This window comes from Ictalurus furcatus, chromosome 16, assembly GCF_023375685.1.
Source record: "Ictalurus furcatus strain D&B chromosome 16, Billie_1.0, whole genome shotgun sequence".
Lineage (NCBI taxonomy): Eukaryota > Metazoa > Chordata > Actinopteri > Siluriformes > Ictaluridae > Ictalurus > Ictalurus furcatus.
The window spans coordinates 12,237,827-12,253,791 of record NC_071270.1 but is presented as its reverse complement, the minus strand read 5'-3'; the positions used below and the strand labels follow the sequence as shown (position 1 = coordinate 12,253,791).

The 15,965-nt window shown below is 42.3% G+C and overlaps 1 protein-coding gene across 4 annotated transcripts in view; it reads right to left on the bottom strand.

Annotated features, from left to right (window-relative positions):
• Positions 1–2,325, bottom strand: part of erg (ETS transcription factor ERG) — a 57,036-nt gene extending 54,711 nt beyond the window's left edge. For 2 of the 4 annotated variants that reach the window (XM_053644750.1, XM_053644753.1), the window contains exon 1: positions 2,049–2,325. The gene's annotated coding sequence lies outside the window, so the exon portion shown is untranslated. The remainder of the gene's footprint in view (positions 1–2,048) is intronic. The other 2 variants (XM_053644749.1, XM_053644752.1) reach the window with 2 other exon arrangements.
• Between the last annotated feature and the right edge of the window lie 13,640 nt (positions 2,326–15,965).

Sequence of the window (15,965 nt, the reverse complement as noted above, 5' to 3'; positions counted from 1 at the left end):
GTGGAAACACCTTGTTGAAGAGAAATCAGAGGAAAATGGCCAGATTGGTTCAAGCTGCCAGGAAGGATATAGTAACTCGTATAATAACTCTTTACAACCGTGGTGAACAGAAAAGCATCTCAGCATGTACAGAACATCGAACCCTGTGATGGATGGGCTACAACAACAGAAGACCACTTCAGGTTCCACTCCTGTCAACCAAGAATAGGATTTTGAGGATATCATGGGCACAGGCTCACCCAAACTGGACAGTTAAAGATTAGGTGAAAATAATAACTTTTTTTTGTCTTCGACTGTCCATTTTCGGTGAATCTGTACCAACGATACCCTCAGATTCTTGTTCTTGGGTGACAGGAGTGGAACCTGATGTAGTCTTCTGCTGTTGTAGTCCATCCACCTCAAAGTTTGATGGATTGTGCATTCTGAGATGCTTTTCTGCTCACCACAGTTGTAAAGAGTGCTTATTTGAGTTACTATAGTCTTTCCTGTCAGCTCAGACCAGTCTGGTCATTCACCGCTGGCACCAAGCTGTTTCAGCAGGCAGACCCTCCACACCCAGGTTGTTTTTTTGTTTTTTTTTCACCATTCTGTGTAAACTCTAGAGACTTGTTGTGTGTGAAAATCCCAGGAGGAACATTAACTGAATCCCTTGACCTGTATCTGCATGATTTTATGCATTGTGCTGCTCCCACATGATTGGCTGATTGGATAATGAGCCGGCGTGCCCTAACCCTAGGTGTTCCTGTTCGAGTGACTGGTGAGTGTACAATTTTGTTGTTGTTGCTGTTTGACAACTTTCCCATACAACCAAAGTACAGTGAACCTTGACTTAAATTTGTTACGCATTAGTCTAGAACTACCTATGAAGAAATCCATTACAACGAACAGGGTCTGAAAGGATTAAACTGAGCACTGGTACCAAAGTGTGTCACTTTATCAGTGGGTTGTCCAGTAATCGCAGGGTTGGTGGTTCGATTCCCGGCTCACATGACTCCATATGACTCCACATGCCAAAGTGTCCTTGGGAAAGACACTGAACCCCAAGTTGCTCCCGATGGCAAGCTAGTGCCTGGCATGGCAGTTCTTCTACCATTGTTCTGTGTGTGTGAATGAAAACCAGTGTAAAGCGCTTTGTAGAACCACTAAGGTTAAAAAAGCGCTATATACGTGCAGACCATTTACAACAGTATGTATGTGTGAGCCGGCTTATTTTACTGCTGTTCCCAGAAAAGCTTTAAAAATAAATAAATAAACAAACAAACAAAACATTAGCACAACTGAAAAGATGGCTTTGTCGTCTAGACATTTTTTATAACTCCCTGAAAGTTAAAGGGAATCAACTTCAGGCTCGAAAATGACGTTTTGGCCACAAAGAGTGGAAATACCAGATGTTTTCCTCGTCTTAAGAAAAGCTGCTGTTGTTGTTTTGGTTCTTTTCTCTTAACAGCAGCAGTGTGCTTTGGCCTCCTGCAAGTCTGCACAATAACACCATAACAAGGGGTTTTAATGTATGTATAATCTAAAAACCGTGACACCTTAACATTGTGCACTCATACACAACAATCTTCAGCGATTTTTGAACGAGATCCAGTTGTGTTTTTCTACACATTCTTGTCGTTTATGCGGAACAATTTGCCATTTAGCGTGTATCTATCGACAGCTCTGACAGGTTTGTCTTTTAACCTGAGCGTCACCCTAGAGATAAGGGTCATGTCCCAAACCGCACATTGCCGTCCTAAATAGTATGCTAGTACACGACCTCTGCTACGCTCACCTGAAGTGAGGCATGGTGAAATGTGCTACGTCCCAAACGCATATTTTGAGTCAAGAATAAGGTATGCTTAAACTGTGTAGTAATAGGCGGTGTGAAAATATTAAACCAGCCATGACATGATTTAGGACGTAGTCCATCAGTATTAATCGTAGAACACACTATGTAGTGCGGTAGTATGTGTTTTGGGACGGAGTCTACAGCTACATCCAGCGCGTAAGCGATCAATGAGCCGCGGAGCTTTGTTATGTGGTAGGGTAATATTCTGATAACTTACCTTTAGGAGAGAAAAAAAGTCCAGCTGTATGTGCGAGAAATCTGCCTCCTCGTGCACGCGCGCTGACGGTCTAAAAACATTAATGCAGTTTGTGAAGGAAAAAAGGGAAAAACAACACAAAACCAAAAAAAAAAAAGCCTCCAGGAATCGGAATGAGCTCAAAAGCTGAACGCCAGCAAGTTTTACAAAATACTACTTCTGCAGGGAGAGAGAGAGAGAGAGAGAGAGAGAGCTGGAACCTGAATTCATGCACTCTTACACTTTTACCCCTTTCTGACTGTCCTTTTGCCTGTAATTGTAATAGGGTGTGAAAATTTCACCATAGAACCTGAAATATCACAATATACAACCAGCTTCAAAATTATTGACACCCTTTATGAATTAATAAAAACTTAATAGCACATTCAAGAAGTGATATATATATATATATATATATATATATATATATATATATATATATATATATCTCACTATATATATATTAGTGATATAGTGATATATATCACTATATATATATATATATATATATATATATATATATATATATATATATACTTTTTACACAGTATGGCAACCCAACCTCCACTGGAAAGATTATCAGCACATGTCCAATAAGTTTGGAGACACTTGTAAAGGGACCACTTCTCCTTGCAGAACATTTTAAGCTCCTTCGTATTCTTAGGTTTGTGCATGTGGATACAAGAGGCTTACACGCTAAGGAAAAATGGTATTAACTGAACTGCAACTTTCCTTGTTGCTGGAGTGGTTCCCTCAAGGATACACACTTTCTACTAAATGGGAATGGGAATGTACAATGGATCGAAAAGTCTACACACCCCTGTTAAAATGTGCAGGTTTTTGTGATGAAATATATATATATTTTTTTTTTACCAAGATAAATCATGGGTATCAGATCTTTTTTCAACTTTAATGTGATATAGCAACCATCAAAATTCAAGTGAAAAACAAATATAAAGAAATAGGGGGGAAATAGAAAATGTACAGTAACCTAGCAGCAATGTGCACAACCTTTTATTATGGGGCATGTGCTCAGAATTGTCTAATTAGCCAATCACATTCAGGCTCAACTTCAAGAGTAATCCTACACCCGTCATGAATGAAGTGATTCTGATTAACCCCAAATAAAGATCAGTTGTTTCTGTAGGATTTTCCTGACAGCTTCTTGCTGAAGCCATGGTCTGCAAAGAGCTTATAAAGCATGTATGGGATCTCATTGTTGAATATTAATGATCAGAAGAGAGGTACAAATGAATTTCCAAAACATTAGATGTACCATGGAACACCGTGAAGGCCATCATCAACAAGTGGAGAAAGTGGAACAGTGCAGTTACATTACCAAGAATAGGACATCCGTACAAAATTGCCAAAAGAACAGGATGAAAATTTATGAGGGAGGCAACCAAGAGACCTATGGCAACATTAAAGGAGCTCCAGGAATATCTATCAAGTACTGGTCATTCCCTGCAGGTGACAAAAGTCTCTCATATTCTTCACATGACTGGGCATTGGGGTATGGTGGCCAGACAGAAGCCCTTTCTTACAAAAAACCCCCAAAACAAATAAAATAAAAACATGCAAGCCCACATAAATCATCCCAAACCATGTGGTAAGATGTGTTAGGGTCTGATGAGACCAAAGCAGAACTCTTTGGGGCTTAATTCTAAAAGATATGATTCAGAGGAAAAATAAATAAAGTCTGCTTATCACCCAATGAACATAAAGGGAAGCATGGTGATGGCAGTATCATGTTATGGGGCTACTTCTCTTCAGCTGGGACTGGGGCTCTGGTGAAGATAGAGGGAATCATGGATAGCTCCAAATACCAGTCTATTTTCACAAAAAACCTGCAGGCATCTTTTAGACAGCTGAAGATGAAGAAACTTTTCACCTTCCAGCACGATAACGACCCAAAGCACAAATCCCTTGCAACTTTGCAAGAAGAATAAAAATTGGCAAATCAACAAGCAAAATGTTTTAACAAAGTCTTAGTTAAAGGATGTGCACATTTGTGCAACCAGGTTATTGCACATATATTTTTTATTTTATTTTTTATTTTTTCATACAGCATTTTTATTTGTTTTTCACTTGAATTTTTTGGTTGCTATGTGACATGGAAAAAGATTTTTAAAAAAAGATCAAAAAGATCTCAGGAAAAAAAGTCTAGAACCACAACTTCCACTTCATAATGTAAATTTGTAAACAGCGTGATATAGCAATAAAACAGACTGCTGTGAAAATATTACATTGATAATTGGTATAACCTACAGTATATTCCTATAATAAATAACTTGTCTGTAACTAACAAAGCATCAATAAAAAATAACAAAAACACCTTACATGACACACTCCAATCTTAAAAGGAAAATGTAGTTCTCATTTTTGGAATCAGTCTAGTGCACACTATAACACAAACCATTTTTAATGCAAAACAAATCATGCATATTGCCAGCAGAAGTGAACTGACAGTGACTAAATATGATATATAGGCTATCATGAGGTGGCTGCAATAGAGGTACCATAACAAATCATGATGCTACTACAGCTATTTTAGTATATAAGTGTACTTTATAAATTTGGATGTTGGTGTTGTAGCTGCTTAAATTGCACAGTTTTATCAAAACTGGAGTTATCTCTACTTTTGATATTTACGCTTTCTTCCTCTGAAACCATATACTACTGTACTATATATTAGGTTAAATTATACACCACTTCTAGTGGCAAACTATTCTGGCTGCACTATTTAGCAAAGTAGTATGTGGTTTAGGTCGTACCCTTGGTCTGTAATGAGCTATTCAAAAAAACAATTTAAAAAATTACATTTTTGTCATTCCCTTAAACAATTACTCTGGCCAATTCATTCCCAATAATTTTTCATTGCTACCCGCCACATCATTTTCCGAAGGTGTCTGACTATCAGGTGAAAAATTAGCATCTTTGATTGGGGAACAATATGATGAAGTTACAGGACAGGACACACTCTCCTAGTGTTGAGCTTAGTTGAGGGTGTAGCTCTCAGCGCTGTCACTGAGGGGTGTTTTCTATGAAAGCCGAGTTATTTTAGCTCCAGACGTGTTTACATTTCTGTGGTCTAGTCTCGAACTTTCCCTCTTTCTCTAATTTTTTTTCGTTTTCAGAGCACAGCAGCAAGAGAGCAGCAGCACAGGCCTTGCTGCATCAGACATTCCTTTGGTCTGCCAGAAACAGAAAGATACAATATAAAAGAAGCACACAGGGGAAAGGAAAGTGTGTGAGAAAGCAAGAGAGAGAGAGAGAAAGAGAGAGAGAGATGTCAGCAGAAACTCAGTGTATGCCCCCAACCACCCAACAGTACGTATACACACTAATACATACATACATACACACATCTGAGTGTCTCAGCTTCACTCTACAGAGCCTCAGAATGGAGCTTGCTCTGTTAAACTTTCAATAATGTAAATTATTTAACAGTGTTGTATTGCTGAATGTGAAATTTTTCAGTCATTCAGGTTATGTTGAATGAATAAAAGAAGTAGTAGATATGTGTTTTTAATTTTGAAGACATTTTACCGCTCACCAGAAGGGAATTCATCAGCTCTGTACTGGAGATGAATGCATTTGCAGTTGAGGTTCATCAGTTATGACAACCTAATGTATATCCAGCACGTCTGAAAGATATTATTATGGACAAGAATTTCAACCATTATGCCTGTACTGAGAAAAGAATAGAAAACCTGGTGACATGAATCTAATCATTCATATCTGAGAGCAGATTTTGAACTGTTGATGAACAAATTGAGTATGATGATATAACACAAATTAAAAAAAAGCTATCAAATAAATATATAAAGTAAATATATTAGGATGAGACATATGAACAGATATATTATCAAAGCTCTTCATACAGTGCCCTCCACTAATATTGGCACCCTTGGTAAATATTAGCAAAGAAGGCTGTGAAAAATTGTCTTTATTGTTTAATCTTTTGTTAAAAAAAAAATCACAAAAATCCTCTGCTCTCATGGATATCAAACAATTCCAAACACAACACAGGTTTATCAAAAGAAATCTTTGCTAAATAAAGGTGTGCAACAATTATTGATATATATGAATTCATATGAGAAAAATATATTTGAAGTATACTCCCACTGATATTTTACATTTTAGTATACCTGGTTGACTAGGAACAGGAAATTGTTCAACCATGACTTCCTGTTTCACAGGAGTATAAATATGAGGTAACACATAGGCCAAATTTCCTTAGTCTTTCATTACAATGGGTAAGACCAAGAATATAGCTGTGATGTGCGGCAAAAGATTGTTGAGCTTCACAAAATGAGAAGTGTCACATCCTGAGACGTAAGGAAGTTGCTCTTGGCACCTGGCTCGTTCACGCGCGCAGCAGGCTGCAGCTCTGTCAAAAGGGGAGATCATGACATAACCCCCCCAGGGCGCTTCTCCCGGAGCGCCAGAAAACACTCCTCTCCATTGCCGGTCCTAGCCCCCTGGGAAAAATGTCCCCAGCTGAACCAGGAGACTTGGCCGTCTCTTCGACCTGGGACAGTAACGTGTCTTGGGAGGCCGTCTCTTCGACCTGGGACAGGAACTTGGCATGAGCAGAGCTTCGGTTGGCCGTCTCTTCGACCTGGGACAGTAATGTGTCTTGGGAGGCTGTCTCTTCGACCTGGGACAGGAACTTGGTGTGAGCAGAGCTTGGGTTGACCGTCTCTTCGACCTGGGACATGAACATGCCTTGGGAGATCACCTCGTTGACCTCTAGCAGGAACTTGACCTTATGCTGGAATTCTGGAGCTAAGACCCCTGCATGGGTCTCAGGCTGAAACTCTGGGGCTGAGGTCGCCACGTTGACCTCTGGCTGGAGCGCTGAGGTCGCCACGTTGACCTCTGGCTGGAGCTCAGCATGTGAGACCTCCCCGTGGGTCTCAAGCTGGAGCTCTGAGGTCGCCCCGTTAACCTCTGGCTGAAACTCAGTATGCGAGACCTCCTCGTGGGTCTCAAGCTGGAGCTCTGAGGTTGCCATGTTGACCTCTGGCTGGAGCTCTGCATGCGAGACCTCCTCGTGGGTCTCAAGCTGGAGCTCTGGAGCTGAGACTTCCTCATGGGTCTCAGGCTGAAGCTCTGGTGCAGAGGTTGCTACGTTGACCTCGGCCTGTAGTTCCGCAAGTGCTTTCTTGTGTAGTTGCTTGTGTTTATGCCAGCTGCTCTTGAAGCATTCCTTGGAGCAGAAAAATGCCTCCTGGAGACCTAGCTTCTGGCATGTGGGACATTGTAGCTGAGTCTCTTTCCAGCAGCCCTCAGTCATGCATCTCGGTGGAACCTCCACCACGTTGGCTGGAACCTGAAGCAGAGCTGCGGATTCTACCCGGTCCACCCACTCATAATAGAGGTGGAAAGGAAGGTCAGCCTTGTTCATGACATTGATTCCCCTCTCCAGTAAATCCAGGCTGTTTTGTTGCCCTGGCTGCACGAACTCCTCCAGAAAAAGTTCAGCAAACTGAGTGACGTCGTTGAGGGCACTGGACCCTGTACGGACCAGCTGCTCCGCCCTGTCACGGGCTGGGCCATAAAAGTGGGACACTAAGAACCCAAGCTACTGTTTCTTGGCAGGCTTTGGATGCGCCAGGCTAGCGAAGTACACCTGGCTGAGGAAAAGGAACAACAATGGGTAGCTCTCCAACCCATAAATCTCCAACGGGAGTTCAGCAGCAGTCCTCTGGGGAAACTGGACTGATTTGTATGGTGGCCAGACATCTCCATGTACTCTTTTCAATTCAATTCAATTCAATTTTATTTGTATAGCGCTTTTTACAATAGACATTGTCTCAAAGCAGCTTTACAGAAATATCAACACGGTATACAGATATTAAAGTTGTGAATTTATCCCAACTGAGCAAGCCACTGAGTGGCGACGGTGGCAAGGAAAAACTCCCTAAGATGTTTTAAGAGGAAGAAACCTTGAGAGGAACCAGACTCAGAAGGGAACCCATCCTCATCTGGGTAACAACAGATATTGTGAAAAAGTTCATTATTGACTTATATGAAGTCTGTATGGCCTTAGAAGCAGCCGTAGTCCCAGCAGTCTGGAATTGAAGTAGATTAGAGCTCCATCCAGAGGCCGGACATCCGAAACGGATCAGGTAGGTCCGGAGATCAGAAAGGATCAGGATCACTAGTATCTCCATAAAATCGTGTGTGGCTCGGCAGAAGGAGAGAGGGAGAGAAAAGATTATTAGGACTGGGAATTAGCATAATAGAAAGTCTAGTCAGGGTAGGCTTGAGTAAACAAATACGTTTTAAGCTACACTTAAACACTGAGACTGTGTCTGAGTCCCGAACACTATTTGGAAGACTGTTCCATAACAGTGGGGCTCTATAAGCGAAAGCTCTTCCCCCTGCTGTAGCCTTCACTATTCTAGGTACCGTCAAATAGCCTGCATCTTTTGATCTAAGTAGGCGTGGCGGATCATAGAAAACCAAAAGGTCACTTATATACTGCGGTGGGAGACCGTTTAGTGCTTTATAAGTTAATAAAAGTATTTTATAATCAATGCGAGATTTCACTCTTGCTGCTTCCATGTTTGGGCGGAGAATTCTGTCACATCCCAAGACGTAAGGAAGTTGAATACGTAAGCAGGTGCAGGTAAAGACGTTTATTTAAAGGAGGCAGGCAGACAAATCCAAAACGTAAAACAGATGCGTAGTCAAAAACAGACAGTGGGTCGGGCGATCGGCAAACAGGCATATACAGGGTTAAGCAGGAATCGAAGTTGCAGTCACAGAAAACAGGGTCAAAACACGAAACATGAAGCTATGACTGTGAACTGGGAGCGGAAAACACCAGCGTGGTCTAAGTGAACTAATCTATCGTTAAACTAAATTAAACTATCGAGGTACGTAACATTAACTAACTACTATCTAACCATAATTCTCCACGCTGTGTACTGGGAAGCGCACGGTATATATAGCTAAACATAATCCACGTTAAGTGCTGACAGCTGGAAACAATGAAGACACACCCTCGAACAACAACCAATGACAGAACAGGGAGGAGACAGAACAGAAACAAAACAAATGCACCTGTCCACAGTAAACAATGTCTTAGTTGTCAACATTCGAAGAGTGTGTGATCACTGAGCACTCGTGCACCTGGCTCATGCGCTCACGTGCCCTCTGGCACTCAAAGGCTGCAGCTCTGTCTAAAGGGGAGATCGTGACAGGAAGTGATAATAAGAATATAGCAAAAGCATTGAAAATGCCCATTTCCACCATCAGGGCAATAATTAAGAAGTTCCAGTCAACTGGAACTTCAGGGTTCAGAGTCTCCAAATCTACAATCCGAAGTCACCTACATCACCACAAGTTGTTTGGAAAGGTTTCAAGAAAAAAGCCTCTACTCTCATCCAAAAACATTGAAATGTCTTCAGTTTGCCGGACACTACAGGAACTTCAAATGGAATCGGGTTCTATGGTCACATGAAACCAAAATAGAGCTTTTTGGCAATAAACACCAGAGGTGGTTTTGGCACACACAGAGAGGTAGACATATGGAATCCATAAGTACCTCATGCCTACGGTTAAATATGGTGGAGGCTCTTTAATGTTTTGGGGCTGTTTTTTCTGACAGAGGACCTAGACATTTTGTTATTATACATGGCATCATGGACTCTATCAAATATCAACAGATATTAAATGAAAACCTGACTGCCTCTGCCAGAAAGCTTAAAATGGACCGTGGTTGGATCTTCCATCAGGACAATGATCAAAAACATACATCAGAATCAACACAAAAATGGTTTACTGACCAGAAAATCAACGTCCTGCCATGGCCATCCCAGTCACCTGACTTGAAACCCATAGAAAACCTGTGGGGTGAAATGAAGAGGAGAAGCCACCAGAATGGACCTCGAAATTAGCAAGATCTAGAAATATTCTGTATGGTGGAATGGTCTCAGATCCATTGCTATGTATTCTCCAACCTCATCAGGTATTGTAGGAGAAGACTCAGAGTTATCTTGGCAAAGGGAGGTAGCACAAAGTATTGACTAAAAGGGTGCCAATAATTGTTGCACACCTATATTTAACAAAAATATTTTTTATAAACCTATGTTTTGTTTGCAATCATTTGATATCCATGAGAGCAGAGTATTTTTGTGAATTTTTTAAACAAAAAACAAATGGTTAAACAATAAAGACAGTTTTTCACAGCCTTCTTCGCACATATTTGCCAATAGTCCTGGAGGGCACTGAATGTAGTACTGTAAATTTGGTACTACTGTGCCTTATTTCTCTCCTAATATACTTGTCACAAATATTTATTTTATATATTACAGTTAAATGAAATTGAAATTTAGATTTATTTACTTAGTTCTTTTCTATTTAAAAAATAAAAATAGTAATAATCAAATGTTACAGATACTTTTTGTGAGTCATTAAAGTAATTACGAGCCCAGCAGGTAGTATAGGGTACCCAGTTTGATCCAAAGATCAGTTTACTGTCTGTGTGGAGTTCTCCCTGTGTCTGTGAAGGTTTCCTTTGGATTTACTGGTTTCCTCCCACTTCCCAAAGACATGCTGGTAGGTGAATTCACTACAGTAAATTGTCCGTATGTGTGAATGAGAGTCTGAATGTGTGTGCATGGACTGTGTTCCCATCTCACACACAGTTTTATTTAAGATGAATGAATAAGGAACATATTAAGTAATAGACCAGTTTTCAGATAATATATATATATATATATATATATATATATATATATATATATATATATATATATGAGTTTGCATGTTCTCCCCGTGCTGCGGGCGGTTTCCTCAGGGTACCCCGGTTTCCTCCCCCAGTCCAAAGACATGCATGGTAGGCTGATTGGCATGTCTAAAGTGTCCGTAGTGTATGAATAGGTGTGTGAATGTGTATGTGATTGTGCCCTGCGATGGATTGGCACCCTGTCCAGGGTGTACCCTGCCTTGTGCCCGATGCTTCCTGGGATAGGCTCCAGGTTCCCCCGTGACCCTGAAGCAAGGATAAGCGGTATAGAAGATGGATGGATATATATATATATATATATATATATATATATATATATATATATATATATATATATATATGTATATATATATACCCAAGGGTCATGCTGTTTTAAAAGCAAAGTGTAGTCACAGAAAATACTGACTTGATTTCATTCTTTATATTCTACTGCTTATAGTGTAAATAGAGATAGATAAATATTTCATTTCATTACCAAGCAGTATGACATGGGCTTTTATTTATTTATTTAATTGAGATTCTGGTCCATGTTGACATGACTGCGTCACGCAATTCCTGCAGATTTTTCAGGTGCACTTTCATGCTGTGAATCTCCCATTCTACCACATCCAAAAGGTGTTCTCTTGGATTCAGATCCGGTGACTGAGAAGGCCACTGAAGAACATTGGACTCATTGTCATGTTCAGGAAACCAGTTTGAGATGACTTTTGCTTTGTGACATGGTATTATGTAAATACCAGAAAAGGACTAGAGACTACGATTCTCATCAGCCACTGCACCTCAACTGATTCACGTTTGGGGTTAATTATCACTTGTACACAAGCCATGTTTTGCACTGCACTGCATTGTCTTTTGTTTGTCTTACTTTGTCATTGTTCTGTTTCATTCCTCCTGTCCGCCAGAGGTGGTGCTTAAGCACGAATGGATTATCGCAGCACCAGCTAGATAGGTCGAGAGAACATACCAACAAAGTCACGTGGTGATGTACGCTGAGCTTCGAGGATAATAACCACATTAGCTCAGCATTCAGCCTCTTTCTCTTTTTCTTTCTTGCTTGACTGTGATAAGTCGTTGATTTTTCGCGCTGTTGCATGCAGCTTACAGAGCAGCAAAGTATCATCCTCGCAAATTGTGACAGCACGCTCCTAGGTTTTTCAGGACTCGGAGTGGATATTCTGTCAGAGTTGTGTGACTTTTTGCCTTATTTATTTATGTTTAGATGTGTGCTACTTGATGCTATCCGGTGGTTAGTGATACTGCGCTAAAGCTCGCAGTTCCTAGCTATCTTAGGTTGCTATTTTTAGATGGAATTTCATGACACTCTGTGCTACTCTGTACTATCCGGTGGCTAGTGATACCACGTTAAAGCTAGCAGTCTCCTTCAATCACTTCAGTCGGTAGGGTCTGTCACTCCTGTGGCTATAACACAGGTGGATCAGGGATGTGCCAGTAGTAGAACTCTCCTTTTCTTTCATGTCAACCTGACTTGGATGTGCTCTCTACAATGCCTCCGAATCGTTGTTTCATGACAACAGTAAAACTGTGGATGATATTGTACAACCTTCTCCCAGTATGTTAACCCTGGGTTCTCTGCTGCCTACATAACCCATGCAGAGAATACAGTCTGGCAATTGCTTCCTGCTACTTCCAATACATTGGAGTCAGCAAAAGTTGATCCCAGTGTCTTTTGGTTCCTGTAGATGGCACTCCTGACCATGGGCCAAGTGACCTGCGAGATGGGTACACTTGCAGCATTACTCCTGGTGGCGCACCACCAAGTGTGGCTTGCTCAGGCGAAACTGCCTGAAGACTGTAAAAAGACTCTGCGGGACCTTCCTATCATTCCCGGGCACCTCTTTGGGCCTAATGTTACAGAACTGCTGAAAAAGCGGTTGAAATTATTGGAGGCTACTCGTCAGCTGACACAGGTGCGACACAATACTGCCTTCAACGTGCCACCAGTTCAAGCTCACCATCGTTATGCGGCACAAGACCATCGCTTCCGCCAACATCATACTCTGTGACCTCAGAGCTCACAGAGGCACCACAGGGCAGGTGACCCCCACGGCCACCAAAGGTTGCACCCATAAATCCTGAGGTGCTTGGGCTGGCCGGTAATTGTTTTTCAACGCGACACTTACAGTATTGGAATAATGAATCTGTGGATCCCTTGTTTTTGGCCACCCTGAGCAGGGGTTATGCCCTGCAGTTTTGTCGCCGGCCCTCCAAGTGCTCAAGGATTGTCCTTACATTGATCAGGGGCAAAGCTCATTCAGTGGTTCTCTCCCAGGAAATCTGTTCTCTGTTGGAGAAGGGAGCCATAAAAAGGGTTCACCCCCTCATTCAGAGGGACAGTTTTATTCAACTTATTTTCTTGTTCCCAAAAGAGATGGTGGTTTTCGTTCAGTTCTTGATTTAATACATCTAAACCTGTTTCTGAAGACTCTGCTGTTTTTAACATTGCACACAGCCGACGTTCTTTAGTCTGTCATGATGGGGGATCGGTTTACGAGCGTCGACTTGAAGGACACTTACTTTCACATTCTGATCACACCTTAACACAGAAAGGTCCTATGATTCAGTTTCAAAAACCAAGCTTATCAGTTCAAGGTCCTTCCATTCGGTCTGTCTCTGGCCCCTCGTGTCTTAACAAGGTACATGAGTGCGGTTCTGTATCCTCTGTGGTCCTGTGCATCCTGCCTTACCTGGATGACTGACTTATTTGTGTCCCCACAAGGCATCAGGTTGTCTGCAACACCAGTCAACTTTTGGAGCAAGTGCAGAGACTGGGCCTCACGGTGAACATAACGAAAAGTTGCCTGAGTCCAGCACAATCAATTACCCTTATTGGAATGGTTCTGAATTCCCATACAATGTCTGCTACTCTGTCACACACTTGGGCAGACAAGATTCTACAGCTCCTTGCTCATTTCCAACTGGGAGAGATGTTGCCATACAGTGTGTTCCTACAGCTTATGGGAATGCAGACTGCTGCCACTTCTGTGATTCTGCTGGGTCTGCTTCACCTCAGGCCTCTCCAGTGGTGGAACAACAGCTTGAATGTGGACCCCACCAGACATCATCATCAGCTGTTTCCCACCATTGAGTCCATGCATTGACACAGTGGAATCGCCAGGAGTTCTTAATGGTGGGTGTACCACTAGGGGTCATCCCTTCTCGCCGAGTGGTGTTCATGACCAATGCGTGCCTCGTGGGGTGGGACGCAAAGTCGAATCACAGGGGTGTGTGCGGCTGTTGGTCTCCAGAGCAGTCCATGGACCACATCAACCTCCTGATGTTGCGCCCGGTTTTCTTAGCCCTGCGGTACTTCTTGCTGGCTCTAGCAGGCCATCATGTGCTTGTTTGCATTAACAATACTTGAAGCATCAGGGTGGCACAAGGTCCTTGGATCTCACTCACAGAATTCTCACTTGGTCTCTTCCACAACTAGCGTCCTGAGGGCGGTGCACCTCCCTGGGTCCAACAACCAGGTAACAACCAGGTAGCGTTCTCAAGGGAACTTCTGCATCCAGGAGAATGTAGGCTTCACCCAGAAGTGGTGCAGAGAATATGGTGTTAGTTTGGCAAAGCAGAGGTGGATCTTTTTGCATCACAATCGTCTACTCACTGTCAGTTGTGGTTCACGAGGACTGGGATGACCAGCCAATTGGGACTGGATGCACTTGCTCATTAATGGCTGAACTGCCTACTTTATGCATTCCCTCTTATCCCATTGTTGTGGGTGACTACATAGGATCTCCCAGTGCAACCACAGAGTGTTCCTCGTAGCACGCTGATGGCCAGCCAGACCTTTGTTTTCCCATACTTCTGAGACTATTGGTGTGCAGACTGTGACAGTTTCCATTGCGGATGGATCTGTTGTCGCAGATGGACAGCAGGGCCTGGCACCCAGATCCGGCCCGTCTGAAGCTCTGGGTTTGGCCTCTGGGTCCAACCCTCTTTTAGCTGATTGTGAACTTGCTGTTGTTCATACTGTCCTTAGTGCTAGAGCTGTATCCACATGTCAGCTCCATGCTGCACATTGGGATATTTTCTGTTCATGGTGCAGGGATCGCTGGTTAGACCATGCATACTGCAAGATTCCAGAGGTGTTCAGTTTTTTTGCAACATCTTTTGGATGAAGGCAGGGCTGCTTCCATATTGAAAGTATGTTTTGGCCAATTCTGCATATCATGTGCATGTTGATGACTCTTCCCTTGGTTCCCATACCTTGGTGAGCAGTTTTTTGAAAGGTGAAAGGTGCTTAAGGCTGGCCTGAAACCCCCATTTTCCTGGGTGGGATTTACCGCTTGTGCTTGACTTTCTATGTTTGCCAACATTCGAGCCCTTGCAGTCTTCTGACCTTAAGTTGTTGTCTTTGAAGACTGCCTTTCTACTAGCCATTGCTTCCACTAAGCATGTCAGTGAGTTACATGCATTGTTGCTTGGTGAATTATGCATGCACTGGTTGCCAGAGGACTCTGGCCTGGTGCTGTGGCCAAATCCGTCTTTTCATCCTAATGTGCTGTTTCCTCAGTTTCTAAATCAGTTCATTAATCTGGCTGCATTTCAAGGCTCATCCAAAGCGACCAGGTTGAGGGATTTCCTCTTGTGTCCTGTTCAGGCCCTGAGGTGTTATGTGGACGCTTCTGTCAGTCTTAAGCAAACTGACCAACTCTTTGTCTGCTATGGTGGTGCACAGAAAGGTGGCACTGTGTCAAAGCAAAGACTGTAGTTCTGGATTGTGGAAGTGATTAATCTGGCATACCAACGAGCTTGAAGGCCTCTGCAGGTATCTCCTGCTACTCTACTGTCTCTGGGATGTTTATGGGTTTCCTCACATGAACTGCTTGCTTCAGGTCCTTCCACAACATTTCTATTGGATTAAGGTCAGGACTTTGACTTGGCCACTCCAAAACATTAACTTTATTCTTCTTTAACCATTCTTTTGTAGAATTTTTACTTTAGTATTCAATTTTACTTCAGTATTAAACTGTATAATTCAGAATTCATTGTTCTATCAATGATGGAACGTCATCTTGGCCCAGATGCACACACACACACACACACACACACACACACACACTTACACTCTTACACTGTCATCCTATTAAGTGATTATTCCCTCAGCTTCT